The 15,718-nt window shown below is 46.3% G+C and overlaps 1 protein-coding gene and 1 pseudogene across 1 annotated transcript in view; both read right to left on the bottom strand.

The window, feature by feature from the left end:
* Positions 1 to 15,718, bottom strand: part of MAPK1IP1L (mitogen-activated protein kinase 1 interacting protein 1 like) — a 118,064-nt gene that overhangs the window by 71,199 nt on the left and 31,147 nt on the right. The window lies entirely within an intron of this gene.
* On the bottom strand, positions 12,528 to 13,623 carry LOC144782543 (uncharacterized; annotated as a pseudogene).

The following is a 15,718-nucleotide window of genomic DNA, read 5'->3' as shown; positions in this document are numbered from 1 at the left end:
CAGCTCCGCTCTCTGCTGTGGCTCACTCCCCGGTTGTGATTCGATGCTGCGGAGAGTTTGCAGAGAGCCTGCAATCCTAACTGGCAGGGTCATAAGGCATTTCTAGGATGAGTTTGCTTGCAGACGCCCAAGGAAGGCGCATCTAAAAGATCCCAGTTGGCAGTCTGTGCTCATACCGGGTCACCACCTCCTGACTCCAGATGCGAAGTCGTTGATCCGGGCAGTGGTTAGCGATTTCCCCTCCCTTCCCCCCCGCTCCATTCATGTTGAGCAGTTAGAGGTGACCCTTGGGATTAGGATTTACTGCCTATTCGTGGGGGGGACTGTTGGAGTGGCATACTACTACAAATAAATACATAAATAAATACATCTGAAGCAGGAGTGTTGGGGTAGGCTGGTGCTGCATTAATCTAGCAGATTCAGGTACATGTAGCTCAAGATAATCAAGTCAACTAAGACCCCATGGAACTTTAGGCAGTAAAGAAGGTGCCGATTAAGCTGCCTAAGGGGGCACTCTAGGTGTCTCCTTGGGTGGAGTAGTAGCAGGTGGAGTAGTAGCAGGTGGAGCTTGTGGAAGCAGTCTGTGTAGCACAAATGTGGCTTGCGGCATCTACTGGCGTAATCCTCACACCAAACCACTATATTACATCTTAGAGGGAAATTTCCTAAGAGCAATCACTACAGAGAGCAGCAATGAAACTTGTTTCATGGGATACGTGAGATACGTCAATGAAACCACGTGCAACAAAGAGCACTAAAGCCATTGAAATTCGGGGCTCACTCGCTCAGGGTTTGGGGATGGGTGATCTCCCTCCTGCAGCGATCTATGATCACAGAAGAGCTGTCTCAATCTATTTCCATGCCTTTAAACTCCTCCAACAAATCAATTCTTAGCCCTGACGGCAGAGAAGACTGCCAGGCGTCAAAGGATTCACAAATTATAAGCCTGTCCACTGATGTGACCTATATACCTTGCAATAAGCAGGAGAAAACAGTGAATCCAGGGGCGAATGAGAGGACCAATGTTAATGCTATGAGAGCGGCCAAAACATCACATCTTTTGTTCTGCAGGCTATGGCAAAGCTCGCACCTCAATTTAATGAAAGATTTCTACGAGCGGACGTAATCCCAAATCGCGCTTCATGCTCTCAAGAAGGGCTATCATCGTTACCAGCAATGCATCAGCCGACTTAATTGGAAAAAAGTTCAAATCTAGTCCGGATTGAACTATGTGAGATAATCTATCCCAGGAAGATGCTTGAAAAAAAGATAGTGCAAAGTTGAGTCAAATCTCCGACTCCCTGCTGCAACATACCTCATGGATGACCCAAGTGGAGCAGAGGGTTGTTGCTCTGGAGGATCCAAACAACAATCAAATCGAAATTAATATTAAAGTCCAAACTGAGCTACAGGAGCTGCAACTCAAGATTGATGATGCTGAGAATAGATCCAGACGGGCAAATCTAAGATTTGTTGGAATTCCAGAGGATCGTGAGGCAGACAAACTGTCACTTCACAAGTCTTTGATCTGATACTTAAGCATTTTTTCACTGAGAAAGAATCAGAAGGGCTGGACTTAACCATTACCTGTGCCCATCGGGTACCTACTGCCCGCCCCACTAATGCCAAATATCCTAGAACGATCCTCGTAAATTTTGGGGACTTTCATGTAAAAGAGCAAATCCTATCATGCGCTATAAGGCAGAAATCATTTACCACATCCGACAACTTTTCATTCTGAATATTTTCGGACATGTCTATTGTAGCGTCACGTCGGCGTAAAGAGTTTTTTGGCCTTATTGGTAATATGAAGCGCCATGGGGCCCAGAGGGCATTGTGCGGCATTCAAAACTCAAGGTTCTCCATCAGGGGCACGTACAGATTTTCCACTCTGTCGACTTGGCCAGAAAAGTCTTGTATTCGATTAAACAAAATCCAACAACCGCTGGTCAAGAAACGGTAGCCACTAAAAAATTCAAGCATGAATGTATAAACTTTTCAGGGATCAACAGAGTGTGAGTGGCTGCGTGTAGGTGTACATTGCATTTGAACTAAAGTAGCTGTATGAAAATGGCTCTATCAGCATTTTATGCATTAGTTATAAATGCAACATTGATAAAGGGGCAGTTAGTGACCATCCAGGGTGTACCCTTTCTGGCGGAGGGTTCAGACTGCCATGTCAAAGCACTCAGGGGGAGAGGGGGAGGAGGATCAATCCAGAAGGGGGCCTAGGATGGGTGGGGCCTTGGGAGCAGGTGGCATAAGTAGATGTAGCGATGGGGGGCACAAGAGGTGAGTGGGTGAAAACACAGTTAGAACGTGCTTTGTAGGATCTTCTTATCAGGTTGGCAAGTTTGCCACCCACAAGATTTTGTATATGTAAAACTCAAAAAATGAGAGCTACAACCCACTAGATGCTAGGGGTTATTGTTATCTATCGCGCAATGGAATTCCTTTCTTATGTGCTATGATGGGGTACAATGTCATTAAAATAGCATCATGCAACATCAATGGTGCTAGCAATTAGGTTAAATTAAATTCCATTATAGAATGGCTTGGGGACGGTCAGCACATAGTGAAGTCGGACACATCCTTGAGAACTAATGCGTGGCCTCTTTTGGACCTCGTACAATTGCAAACCTTATTGGCTACTATTAAGTCCGGTTCCCTGCTTGACCCCCTCCCACCATCAAAACTCCGATTACTTGAGGAGGCAGCCCTCAGGGTACTGTTTGAGCTCTTTAATCCCTCCTTGGTCACAGGTGTGGTACTTCAGAACTGGAAGCATGCCTTGATACTCCCTCTGCTCAAGAAGGACATTGACCATCAGTGCTGGTCTAACTTCAGGCCAATTTAGCTTCTCTCGTTTTCCCCCCCAAAACTTTGGAAAAACATGTTCATACGCACCTCTCCTCCTTTGTGGCCACTTCCAATGTGCTGCACCCATACCAGTCTGGGTTTAGGGCAGGTTTCAGCAACAAATCCGCCCTACTCGGAGTCACAGAATTTTTGAGGCAAGAACTCGATTCTGGTGGGACAGTCGCCCTTATCCTCTTACATTGAAGTGCAGTCTTCAATACGATCTCACAGTCCATTCTCTTGGATAGACTGGAGGCTTTAGGCATTGCCGGCACTGCTTTGAAGTTTTTATCCTCCTTTCTGAAGGATTGAACTTTTCAGGTCTTTTCAGCTAACAACACTGCCACTACAACACTGACCTCGGGGGTTCCGCTGGGGTTCATTTTAAGCCCTTTGTTTAACATCTATCTGCACCCCTTGATGGATGTGATTGAAGAATCGCGTCTCACTGTGTTCTCGTACGTGGATGATTCTCAGATTATTTTTTCACTATCGATGCTCAAAACAAAGATCCTTCCCCTCTCAGGCAAGGCTTGGCTAATGTCGCATCCTGGATGAACAGAACGCCCTCAAACTCAATGGCGATCAAACCGAAGTCCTGATCCTGGGAAACAACCTTTGCCTGTACCGGTGGATAAAGTCAATAATCTCGGTTTCATTATCGCTAAAAAATCTCTCCTTGACACCAAAGGTCTCCAGGCTTACAGCCTCCTGTTTTTCCATTCTGAAATGGCTTAAGAAAATATTCTGGCTGATCCCTCTAAGTTCACAGAGAACAGAGCTGCAAGCTCTGGTAACATCCAGATTGGATTATGGGAATGTATCTGGGTGCTGACAAAGCTTTGATCGGTCGCTTGCAGATCATCAAAAATGCGGCAGCCCGCCTTCTCTTTCGGCTGCTGAGATTTTCTTCCGTCTCTCCCTTGCTTCCGAGACTGTATTGGCTGAGGGTTGACAAACAGATTAAATCCAAGGCCTTGGGTTATATGTTTCGTACTAGACGCAGTCTTGCTCCTTCTTATATCCAAGCACTGGTGCCTCCGAATGTCCCCACCGGGCGCTGAGATCAGCCAACTTTGCACGGTTTTCTGTGCCCAGGTTTCTCGGAGCTCGTCTTAAGGGGCACTCCTTTTCTGTGCTGGGCCCTAAACTCTGGAATTCTCTGCTGATTGCTCTCAGATCCAGTAACTCACTGCTCCAGTTCTGTAAGAACTTAAAAACTATACTCTTTAGCACCTCTAATTAAACCCCGCCTTCTTAGATATTCCTCTTTTTGTGCTGCGCTACTGTCCCCCTATAGCGCGGGGTAACCCTTTGTGGTAGTTGCACGCTTTACAAGCTTCTTAAATAACAATAAATAAATGGCTTCTGGCAGCTCAAGTTCAATGTATTCTCTTCCAGGAGACGCATCTTAATGCCCAATGCAAGTCGCCCAAAATGCCGAAAGGTATCCCTCAAGCATTTTATGCCTCCGCTGGAACAGCTATTAAGGGATGTCGATTCTAATAGCGCAGACATTCAAAGGACAAACCTTAGAGGTTTTTAGAGATGCTAAGGCCAGATGGATTATTCTCAAAATGGTATTAGGAACTCCATGTATTTATTTAGCAAGCTTTTATGGCCTTATTGAAGATGATTATAGCAGCATTACGTGAGCTGTATGGAGCATTGCGGGACTGCTCGGTCTGGTTCCTGATAGGGGGAGATTTCAACATTCTTCAGGACATTAGATTGGACTCATCCCAAATCCATAAGGCATATAACAAACCAGAGGCATCAAGGTTTCTAGCTAAAATGACCAAAGATCTACCTTTAGTTGATCCATGGTGACTGGATAATCCTCACTCCCAGGAGTTCACCCGTTTCTCTAAAAGATATAATACGGCCTCCGGATTGACTTCGTTCTGGTCTCCTTTCAATGGACCAGGAAGAATTCAGGTGTATGGTCCAATCCCTTTTCTGACCACTCAGTCCCATTTATTGAATTGAACACTAAATTTGAGCAACCAGAAGGGCCAAGGTGATCTCTTGATAAATCTTTAACAACCAATAAAGGTTGGGTGGCAGCCATGAATTCGAATTTGACAGAATTCTTAAAGAGGAATATTGGGTTAGTTCCCTCTTTTGCTGTTTGGGAAGCCTGCAAGCCCTTCATACGTGGAGAGGCCATTGCCTTCAAAGCTCAAGTACTAAAGCTGAAAAGGGAAAAAGAGCGAGATCTGTAGGTAAAGTTCAACCACGCCACTCGGGTCCATCTTGGGGGCGGGGGGATGTGTAAAATTCTGGTGCAAAAATGAAGCAAAGCTAGACAAGCCCTGAAAGAACATTATTTTGGCCAGACAATTTTCAATCAGAACGCAAGCTTTCAGCAACTATATGAAGAAAGTGAGCAGGCTGGATGACTTCTTGCATGTTTGGTGAAAAGGAGACAAAAACAACTCCACAATCAGTCTATGATGGAGACAGTGGCTACATGCTATATCAATCAGCTGAGACTGAGAAAGGCTTTCTAACCCATTATATGAACCTCTATATATCCCCATCAGTCACCAGGTCAGAGGTAATAAATACATTCTTGGATGACATTGATATACCAGTTCTCAGTTAAGAACAGCTGCAGGGGGCAGCTGTTCCCACTACTATTAAAGAGATATTAGAAGCGATTAAGAACTCCTCTAATGCGAAAACCTGGGGGAACAATGGCCTACCAGCAGAGATATATAAAATCTTTGGCCCGCAGCAGACTCCTTTCCTGGTCACTCTTTAATGAGATTTTAGAAAGTTGTGAAATTCCTTTCAGTTTCTCAGAGGCGGTAATCATTCGCTTTTTAAAAAAAAAAAAAAAAAAAAGGCAAACCCCTGGATCACCCTGGCTCATATCACCCATTAGCCTGCTAAGGAGGGATTACAAAATCTTGGCCAGAATAATTGCCTCAGAATAACACCTTTGGCACAAGAAATAGTCAATATCGATCAATGTGGATTTCAACCTGGAAGGACTATCTCGGCAAACACCAACTTTCTACTCCAAGCCATAGATTTCTTTCCTAATAATAACATCAAGAAGTTTATCATTATGATAGATGCTGAAAAAAGCATTTGATGTAGTGCATTGGGAGATTCTTATTTATTTATTTTATTTATTTAGAGTTTTATTTTTTCCATCAAGAAGTGTGTTTGGGCAATTTATATACTCAAGCGCAAGCTAGGGTCATGATTAACTCTCACTCGAAAAGGAGAATCTCAATTAGTCTGGGCACTCGCCAAGGCTGTCCGATCTCTTAGATTCTTTTTAGAATATTCATCAAACGCTAGCCTTACCTCGTTGTCAAGATTCTAAAATTGAACCCCCAGTTCACGGTGCTCCCAAACTTAAAATTATTTGCGGATGACTTGATCCTGTATGTAAATGCTGAGGAATATAACATCCAGATAAATTTTGATAGAATTCAAGCCTTTTCCGAACTGGGGTAATCTAGAATAAACCAGTCAAAATCAGAAATCTTGCTGTTCAATGCCTCCATCTCCGTGATATCTAGTGAAATGCAACATCAGGAGCAAGCCGTGTGTCCTATCAGATACTAGGGTATTTTTATCTCACACTACTTTTCTGATCTTTATCAACTTAACTATCTACCTACAATGGCAAAAGCTCAGACATTACAATCGCAATGGCAGTTATATCCACTTACTATCAGTGGGAGAATAGCTCCAATTGAAATGATGATTTTACCTCTTTATTTATATCTTCTCTTAAGTTATTATAAAAGTCCCCCGGAAATTCTATTTTCAAAAAAATTGACCAAATGTAGCATTTCATTTGGTAAGGTAAAAAAACCCTCGTATCAAGCTAGAAACCTTACAAATACCAATTAAAGAAGGTAGTCTAGCAACCCCACATTTCAAGAAATATTTTCAAGCATCTGGTATAGATTGGTGTGCAAGGGCAGCAATCTCTTAAAATCCCATGAAGCATTTCTATCATGCACCGGTGCCAATTCAGAGTCTATCGGCACCGCTGGTGTAAACCTCGAAGGGCTGTGCACCGGCATCTATGTGTATAAGGGCCTAAATGCAGCCGAGGGTGAACCCGCCGACGTGGGCACAGTCAAAGCCCCAGTCACCTCCTTCTGGCCCGAAGGCATGCCAGGGGAAGGTGAAAACGCAAAGATGGCATGGAGAGCACAATAGTCTCATCTGGTTTACAGTAACCCGACTCCATGGAAAGGCAGGGAGGCGTGGGAGAGTCTTTTGCACAGGATTCTCAACTTGAGAACATAAGGGGCCGTGGAAAACCACGCCACGAGACAACAAAGCCAGGGAATGCCTCAACTTTACTGTTTATGACCCTACTTATTGCGGGATGTCAACGGCGAGAGACGTCTATAGGAATGGGTTCTTGAAGGGGCCGCTGATTGGGAAGGAGACCGAGATCGGCAAGATTCAGAGGATTTTGACAACCAAGCTGACAGGAACATCATCCGTCGAGCACAAGACCCACAAGGTTTAAAACCAGAAGGCATAGAAAAAAGCCACACTGTACCAGACAAAAAAACATCGTAGTAGGCCAAAAAACGGCCAGAGGAACAGCTTCTCTGCATCCGCGTCGTAGCGCAGAAAAGAAGAAACCGACAGCATGCCGGGGAAGGGCTTATATGGACTCAGCTGACGCCACACGGTGGACGACATCACCATGGAGTTGCACGACACCCTCAACCGGCGTGTAGAGGTTCTGCTGGAAACATTTCCAGATCCAGTCTGGTGCTTGGGGAAAATTCTAAAGTAAGGAATTCACAGCTAGATGTATCTATCAGATAATTTATTTCAGCCATGTCGTACAGCAGTGCAATTACTGTGCAGCATGGCTGAAAGTTAGCTGCATCATAGTGCATTTTTTTTCTATCGCTGACCACAAGAGGCAGTGATCCATTTTCTTAGTACAGAATTCTCTGCTATCACAAAAACATTATAAATTATCTTACGTCTGAGCTGAAGCTGAAGTTTACCTTGTTAGCCCCAAATAGAGACCGCACCGAAAAGACCATGCAGAGCAGGGAACACAGCGCCATTTGCATCTTAGGAGCATCTTGAAACCAGTTGGCGTGACTTTTGGGCGCTTTTTTTCCATGGCAGGAGAGGGCAAGCAATGAAATGGGAACTGGTGAGGGGGTGGACAGGGCAAGAAAACAGCGGGGAGGGGCAGTTCAGACAAACAACAACACTTTGCAGGGCAAGCAGCAATGCAAGAGAGGAAGTGGGTGCAGGTAACAGGAAAAAAAGTACCTCTGAAAGTGGTGAGCAGTGGAATGGGCAAAGGAAGCAGTACTCAGGCCATGCTCCAGGGTAGGGACAAACAGAAAGAGGAAGTGAAGCTAGCAACGTCTGAGCTGAAGCTGAGGTTTACCTTGTTAGCCCCAAATAGAGACCGCACCGAAAAGACCATGCAGAGCAGGGAACACAGCGCCATTTGCATCTTAGGAGCATCTTGAAACCAGTTGGCGTGACTTTTGGGCGCTTTTTTTCCATGGCAGGAGAGGGCAAGCAATGAAATGGGAACTGGTGAGGGGGTGGACAGGGCAAGAAAACAGCGGGGAGGGGCAGTTCAGACAAACAACAACACTTTGCAGGGCAAACAGCAATGCAAGAGAGGAAGTGGGTGCAGGTAACAGGAAAAAAAGTACCTCTGAAAGTGGTGAGCAGTGGAATGGGCAAAGGAAGCAGTACTCAGGCCATGCTCCAGGGTAGGGACAAACAGAAAGAGGAAGTGAAGCTAGCACTCACTGACCAAAGAGAAGCAAGGAAAAGAGAGTGACAAAGCTTAACAGTGGTAAGCAAAGGCAGGCCCCAAGTCCTGCATAAAATGTTTCAGAAGCAACAGCGCATGCTTTGGTGTCAGATGAGGTCTAAAGTATGAGGTGCGGTGGGGGAGAGGGGAGGCAAACTCTCAAAGAGGCAACAGTGTCAAACATATTGAAGGACATTAGCCATCCAAGTGTCCCCAAAACATTTAGGGGAGTGAGGGTGAATAAAGGAAAGTGTTTAAGGAAGGGGTGGGGATGTGTCCTGTCTGAGGGGGAAACTTCTGAGGTGAAGGTGGGTTCAGGGGTGAATATAAGGGAAGTAAAGGTTGGTAGAGGTAAAGGTGAAAGAGAAACCTTTAGAAATTACCACGTTTAAGGAAGAATAAAACATCCTCTAAATTATATAAGGGGCAACCACAACTAAATAAAAGTGACAGCTGCAAATGTTCATCAGAAACGCACATTGGCAAGTCTTAAACTAAAGGAGTTTGTTTACAGCTTCATGATCAATAAAAGCAACAGAGGCCAAAATGTAGGTTTCGGAAGTTCGTCACATGCCACAAAGTTTTGTTATTTCTAATGGTTTGCGTTGCATTCAGCTCTTGGAAACACAAGGAAGTGTGAGCTTCAAGTTGTCTTGCAAGCAAAACCCCAAAACAAGTATCACAATCCGAGCACAAGCAGCGCAGAAGAACACTAATCAAGAAATCAATCATTACTTGGTCCATGCTCTAGGGAAGATAAACACAGGGAGACTAAGTGAGACAGATACAGGCTCACCAGTGAAAGAAAGAACATGGTGACAATGAAGCCAACCTTTGGCAAGTAATGGGCTTACTAAAAGTGTCTTTTTAGACTTATTTTTTTCAGAAACAATTGAACTTCGCAAGAGACAACATTCGTCCTTACTCAGGCTAGACCTAAAAACCAGTGTCAAAAAACAAAATATGCAAGATGCAATGTACCCATGAAGTCTGACTGGAAGCAAACGTATCCTCAGCAATGAGTTTCTTGACTGCCCCGAGCAAAGCTCAGAATACCCCTTCATTTTTCAATAGTCACGTCATAAGTTGTTTACCTTCAACATCTTCTGTTCCATCGATACTTGATCTTTCTACGAATTCCTTATCTTGAAACTAATTATCCCTAGGCATAAGGCCGGGCTACAGTAGTTCACTAACCAGGCACTAGGTAGAGCGCAAGGAGCATTATTCACAAAGTCATCAACGTCACTGATGAGAATGACACTACTCCATGAATGCAACACCTGGGAAAAATCACAGTACTAACAGCAAAGAATTTGAGAACAACATTACTGGCGAACACAGCAATCTTCAGAAGAGGGGAGGAAGATGAGGAATCTTGAGGAACATGAGGAATCTTTGAGAAGATTAACAGAAAGGTTGTCACAGACTGTATGCCCTTATATGTTCATCATGTCCTAAGTACAACATTATAATGTACAGGAGAAGGATCTGAAGACTGAACCACACCAAGATCTATGCAAGAACTTAAGGAGACTACTTCTAAATCATACTTTTCTCTTCACAACAATTTTCAACCATGGTTAGACAAAGAGTGAACAGAGAAACAGTGGCCCATCTGGCGGTGGCCAAAAATTGAAACTTCACAAGAGGCAGACATATCTGCTTTAACGTGTCAAGTGATTTACAATTCTTCATATGTAACTTTTCTTGTCCGTTCCCAATTTGGTACACAAAACAGGCCATCCAGATGTTTTGCTTGCTCAATGTTTTCGTCTTCTTTCTTCCAGAAAAGTACTTACATTTTTTTTGTGTGGATTGAGCAAAACAATACAAAAAGTTTAGTGCTTTTCTATTTATTTAGAGTTTTATAGAGCGCGAACCAAACCCGTAAGGGTATCAGAGCGCTTTACAGGAAAGGCAAGTAGTGTACAAGGGAACTTAGAGGGGGAGGGTACATAAGGAATAACATATAATGGAAACAGTTAAGATAAAAAAGGTAGATACATATTGCAAGAGACAGGCGGTATCAGATCCAGGGTGGGATGCAGAGAGGTGCCAGATGGGTGTCATCCGGACACCTGGAGAGCCTCAGTGAGTTAGCACAAAGTCACTAAGGAGATTGTGATGAAGTGTTGGGAGAGAAATTTACCCATAAGGAAAGCTTTGGCCTCCATTTTGAAGCGTGCCTGGGACGGAATTGTACAGCTGGCAGCAGTAGAGGGTTCCAAATTCTTGGTGTGGCCCCTGAGAAGGCCCAATTATAGGTTTTTTTCCGCATGAGTGCAGGTTGGAGCAAGAGGTCTCTGGCGGAATGGGATTTACTGGTTCCTCCGGATACTACAAGTTTTTGGGCGAGGAATGCCGGTGAGTTAGAGTATAGTGCCTTGTGAGTGATGCACGCCAGCTTGAAGTTGGATTCTGGCTTCGAAAGGAAGCCAGTTGAGAGCTTTAAGGTGAGGTGATATGTGGTCAAATTTCTTTGAGCCGGTTAAGAGTCTGGCGGCAGTACTGAGGCAGACTTTTAAAGGTGCCAGGGAGGTCTTGGGAAGACCTGCGAGGGTAGAGCATCCATATTCCAGTCTGGAGATGACTAAAGCCTGGATTGCCATTTTCAGGTCAGAAGTGTCGAGGAAAGGTTTAAGGTTTCGTAGGTAGCTCAGGTGATATCTGGCTGTTTTGGCTATCAAGTTAATGTGGCCATCAAGTTAATGTGGCTACGCATGTTCAATCAGCAGACTAGGGTAATTCCAAGGGATTTAGCAGAGTCCACTATGGTTGGCGGGCAGTTGAGCACTGAGATCGCCTTGATCGATTCCTGGATGTCAGGGTTGGTTTTAGGTGGGGAGATTAGAAGGTATTCCGTTTGTTTAGCGTTAAGATTGAGCTGGTTAGAGGTGAGCCAATGGACAGTCCGCTTCAAGGCCTCATTCAGGGAAAGAATGTCCTTGGGTGAAGAGATTTTTATGTAGATCTGGGTGTCGTCAGCATACATGGGGTAGGAGATAGTGGCGGTGCGTAATACTTCTGAAAGCAGTTCAAGGTAGAGATTGAAGAGGGTGGGGACAGAGTTGATCCTTGGGGGGGACTCAAACCATGATCGGGGAGGGAGCGGATAGGTTGCTGTTGATTAGCAATCTCTGAGAGCGATTCTGGTGGAAGGACCTGAACCATTCAAGAACAGGGCAATCCAGTCCCATCCTGATTTTGAGGTGTTCAAGAAGTTTTTCATGGTTGACCGTATCGAAAGCAGAGGAAAGGTCTAGGAGGATTAGGAGGCCAGTTTTACCTTGGTCAAGCGCTAGGAGAGCATCATCCACAATGTGGAGGAGGGTGGTTTCAGTGCTGTGACCAGGTCTGAACCCGGATTGGAAGTCGCCCAGTAGGTGGAAGTTGGTGATGTGTTGGCTCAGCTGCTGTTGGATACATTTCTCCAGCAAGAAGTGGGATATTGGATATAGGTCTGTAGTTGTCAGGGGAAGCAGGATCCAGCATAGTTTTTAGGTCTAAGCACGACCTGCATTCAATGCGAAGCATTGATTGCGGTCGCTTCGACAACTAATGTTGTCCGTATTTGGGAATGTGGACACGACTCAGACGCGCGCTTTTGCACTCTCAGTTTTGACCGCGGGAGCGCGCGTCTGAGCCGCGCTTGCGCAGACGAACTCCGGCGCACACACACCGACACAGCCAGCCCCCACCCCTCTGCATGCACGCACACACACACACACAGACACAGACATGCACGCATACACACGCCGCCACTGCCCCCCCCCCCCACGTTGGATGTCTTGTTTTCTTATTATAGGCACGTTCTGATGTCAGAATGCACCTATAATAAGAAAAGAAAATACACTGAAGGGAGATTAAGTGCTCCCACATACTAACAAAACAAACACTCACATGGCATCCTGGTGAGCACATTCTTGGGGCCCCGGTGTCCCTTCCTGGGGGGCTGGGGCTTCGTGTCCTCGCAGACAATCAGGTTCTTGAGGCGCTGGACTCGCTCAGGATCCGGAGGAGGTTTCTTGCCTTTGCGCGGCTTGACAGTCCCTGTTGCCCGGGCCCTGGGTACCCCACCCCGGCGCTGAAAACTTTCGTATTCGGCCAAGTTGTTGAAGGCACGTACCTCGGGAAAAGGCAACGGCACCTTTGGGGAGTAAAGCACCAAGAGTGGATCAAAACGATCTGAACTCACATCCAGTTGCGGTCCTGGGGGGCTGTCCCCTCTCTCTCCAGCTGGGCCAGCACCGGGTGTTCGATCGCCCTCCCCATGGAAATGTTCGGGGGGTCCATAGGCAGACTTACTCTATGCCCTACCCCGGGGGCCCGGCTTCCCTCCCCAGGCATGGGATCAGAGGATGCCCGCCTACTTTCGGGGGCCCAGCTCCCATCCCTGGGGACTCTGGCTCCCTCTCTAAAGAGGGAATCAGTGGGGGTCCCAGCATAGCCTCCTGCCTTGGAGAGGGGTTCGCCGGTGGTCTCTGCACGCCCTCCAACAGGGGCCCTCCATCCTTCCCTGAAGGGTGGGTCGCCGAGGGCCCCAGCGCGGCCTGCCCCCGGGACACAGCCACTGACCCGGGATAAGGGCTCATTACGAGCCCGGGTCCGACCGACCTCCCTGAATGAACCGACCGGGTGCCGGGCCGCAGGCCGGCTCTCCCCCGGGCCTCTGTCCCCTGCCCTGGGGTGGGGTGGGGATCGCTCGAGTCCCTGGTGCGGCCCTCCTCTGGCCCCCTGCGGGGACGGGGTCACTCGACTCCCTCCCTCCCTCGGGCGCTGCCTTTCCTGGGACTCCTGCCCCTGTCTCCTTTCTTCGAGAAGGGGTCACTCGAGTCCCTAACTCCTGCGCGGCCTTCCCGCGGGCTCCTGCCCGCCTCCCTAGACGAGGGGCCACTGGAGTCCCGCACCCTGGCCCGGGTGCGCCCCTCCGCTGGGTCCTGGCTCCGTGCAGCCCGGCGCCGCGCTCTCTCCTCCATGCACAGGGCACAGGGCACAGGGCACAGGGCACAGGGCACAGGGCACAGGGCACAGGGCACAGGGCAGCTGCAGGGGCCAGGATGCCCGCGCGAAAAGAAACCGAAAACAAACTAGAGGGAGGAGAGACAAGCAGGGGGTGTGACTATACGGGATCCCAGCACGCCGTGCTCTGAGATCGTGCAGCCAAGAACAGTGCGAACATCTCTTACGTCCTCATCTCCCAATGACGGCTCTATAAGTGCTTCCTTTCACCCACGCAGTGCGTAGGGAGCTTCACCAGAACATACAGATTAGAAATCCATGGAATCGCAGGGTACAGAGTTTATGTCGCAGTGACTCTGCAAAGCAGCGTTGCTCATTTATATTACAGGTTACAGCAAAGTGAGCAGGTTGTGGCTCTGGGCTTAAAATGGGAAACAGTTCTTCGAGATCCGATAAAATGCCTGGGGGTGATGATGCCGCATAAAAAGGCAGTGGAATACGAGTGAGTCAACTCACACAGTTATGCTTAAAAAAAAAAAAAACTCTGCCAAAAAGAAATCGCATCAAGGACAGATGTGACAGTAAATCTATACTGGGTTAGTTTATCATAAACAAGCTGCATTTTAAAATATCTCACACGGTTAATGCACCTGCTGAAGGTGCCCATCATTTTTCAATGGATAATAACAGTAACATAACTTTGGTGTTTAATACACTTGCTGAAAAGATCTATATTTCAGAGCTGCTCAAAGCTCCAGCTTAATGAAAACCGTAAACTGCGTTTCTATCTCTCACATCCAGTGGCAGCCACCACATACAACAAGCATTTGCAATGCACTAGGTCTCGCATTAACGTGAACTTAAGCTATTGACATTGTAAATGACAATGCCTTTTATTTATGTTTTAAAACCAAAACATAAATAAAAGGCATTGTCATTTACAATCCCAATAGCTTAAACTCGCGTAAATGCGAGACCTATTGCATTGCAAATGCTTGTTTTAGGATGGGGATGACTTGGCAGGCTTAGAGAGAGTCCGGTATCGATCCTTGAAGGAGGGAGGCATTGATAATTGCAGTCCAAGAAAGGATGATAGCCTGAGAGGCAGCGGCTAAGCAGTTTAAGGGGAGAAGGTCATTGAAGTGGTTGCTCGGGTTAAGGGAGGATAGAATTTGAGACTGAGTGTTTGTCATAGCCTTTGAAGTTGTACCAATGCGCTTGGTTTTTGGGTGATGCCTGAGGGGACAACACAGAGAGCGGGGGCAGAGTCGGAGGGGTTTGGGAGAGAGTGGCAGATCCGAGTTCATTTCCTAGGGCAATGATCTTGTCAGAGAAGAATGAAGAAAATTCCTCGCAAGATGTCAAAAATTTAGGGGTTTCTTTAGAGGTTTTTGCCAGTTTGTTAGATTGGTGTTGGACCAATTTGAATAGTTTTCTATATTTTAAATTGGGCAAACATTTCTTTGCTTTAAGAGATGATACTAATGAGGAAAAAAGCAGGCAGCAAATAGTCTTGGAAAAAGTTAAATACAACCTTTTGGGTAAACAAAAACAAAAAAATAAATAAAAAGAAAGTAAACCCCTCAAGCCAGATTTGGCTGATAATGCTTGAATTGCATTACTCTTCTGGGTAATATAGTCACCACCTTTAAAGTCACAAGGTTTAGCGAAAATGAATGAAGATGTGGCATCTAGTGGGAAAATAATGCTATTGTAGCAAAATAGAGAGCTCAGAATGCAAACAAGTCCCAATTTAAGATAGTGAAACTGGGAAGCAGACCTTGTGGAGGAGCTATAATATAAAGAAACAACCAGGGCACAGTCTTAATAAAGTGTCCTGTAACAAGAGCCAAACCTGTACAGTTATTGAGCCATCTGGGATTCAAGATGGCCGAGGAGTTATCAGTGCCCCTGCTGCTCGTCGTGGGAAAACAGACTGCCAATGCTGGTGACTATGTCAGGTGGCACAGTGTGCTGGTCAGGGCACTGCCTTTGGGGAATAGCTTTGATGGTAACATCCAAGACGCTCCACAATCTTTCCATAGGGCCTGCTTACAAGTCTGCACTGAAACGCAGCACACAATGGCAGTGATGCTCTCTTGGTGCCCACTA

This window comes from Lissotriton helveticus, chromosome 9, assembly GCF_964261635.1.
Source record: "Lissotriton helveticus chromosome 9, aLisHel1.1, whole genome shotgun sequence".
NCBI lineage: Eukaryota > Metazoa > Chordata > Amphibia > Caudata > Salamandridae > Lissotriton > Lissotriton helveticus.
Note: the sequence above shows the minus strand (reverse complement) of the source record. Positions and strands in the feature narration are given on the sequence as shown.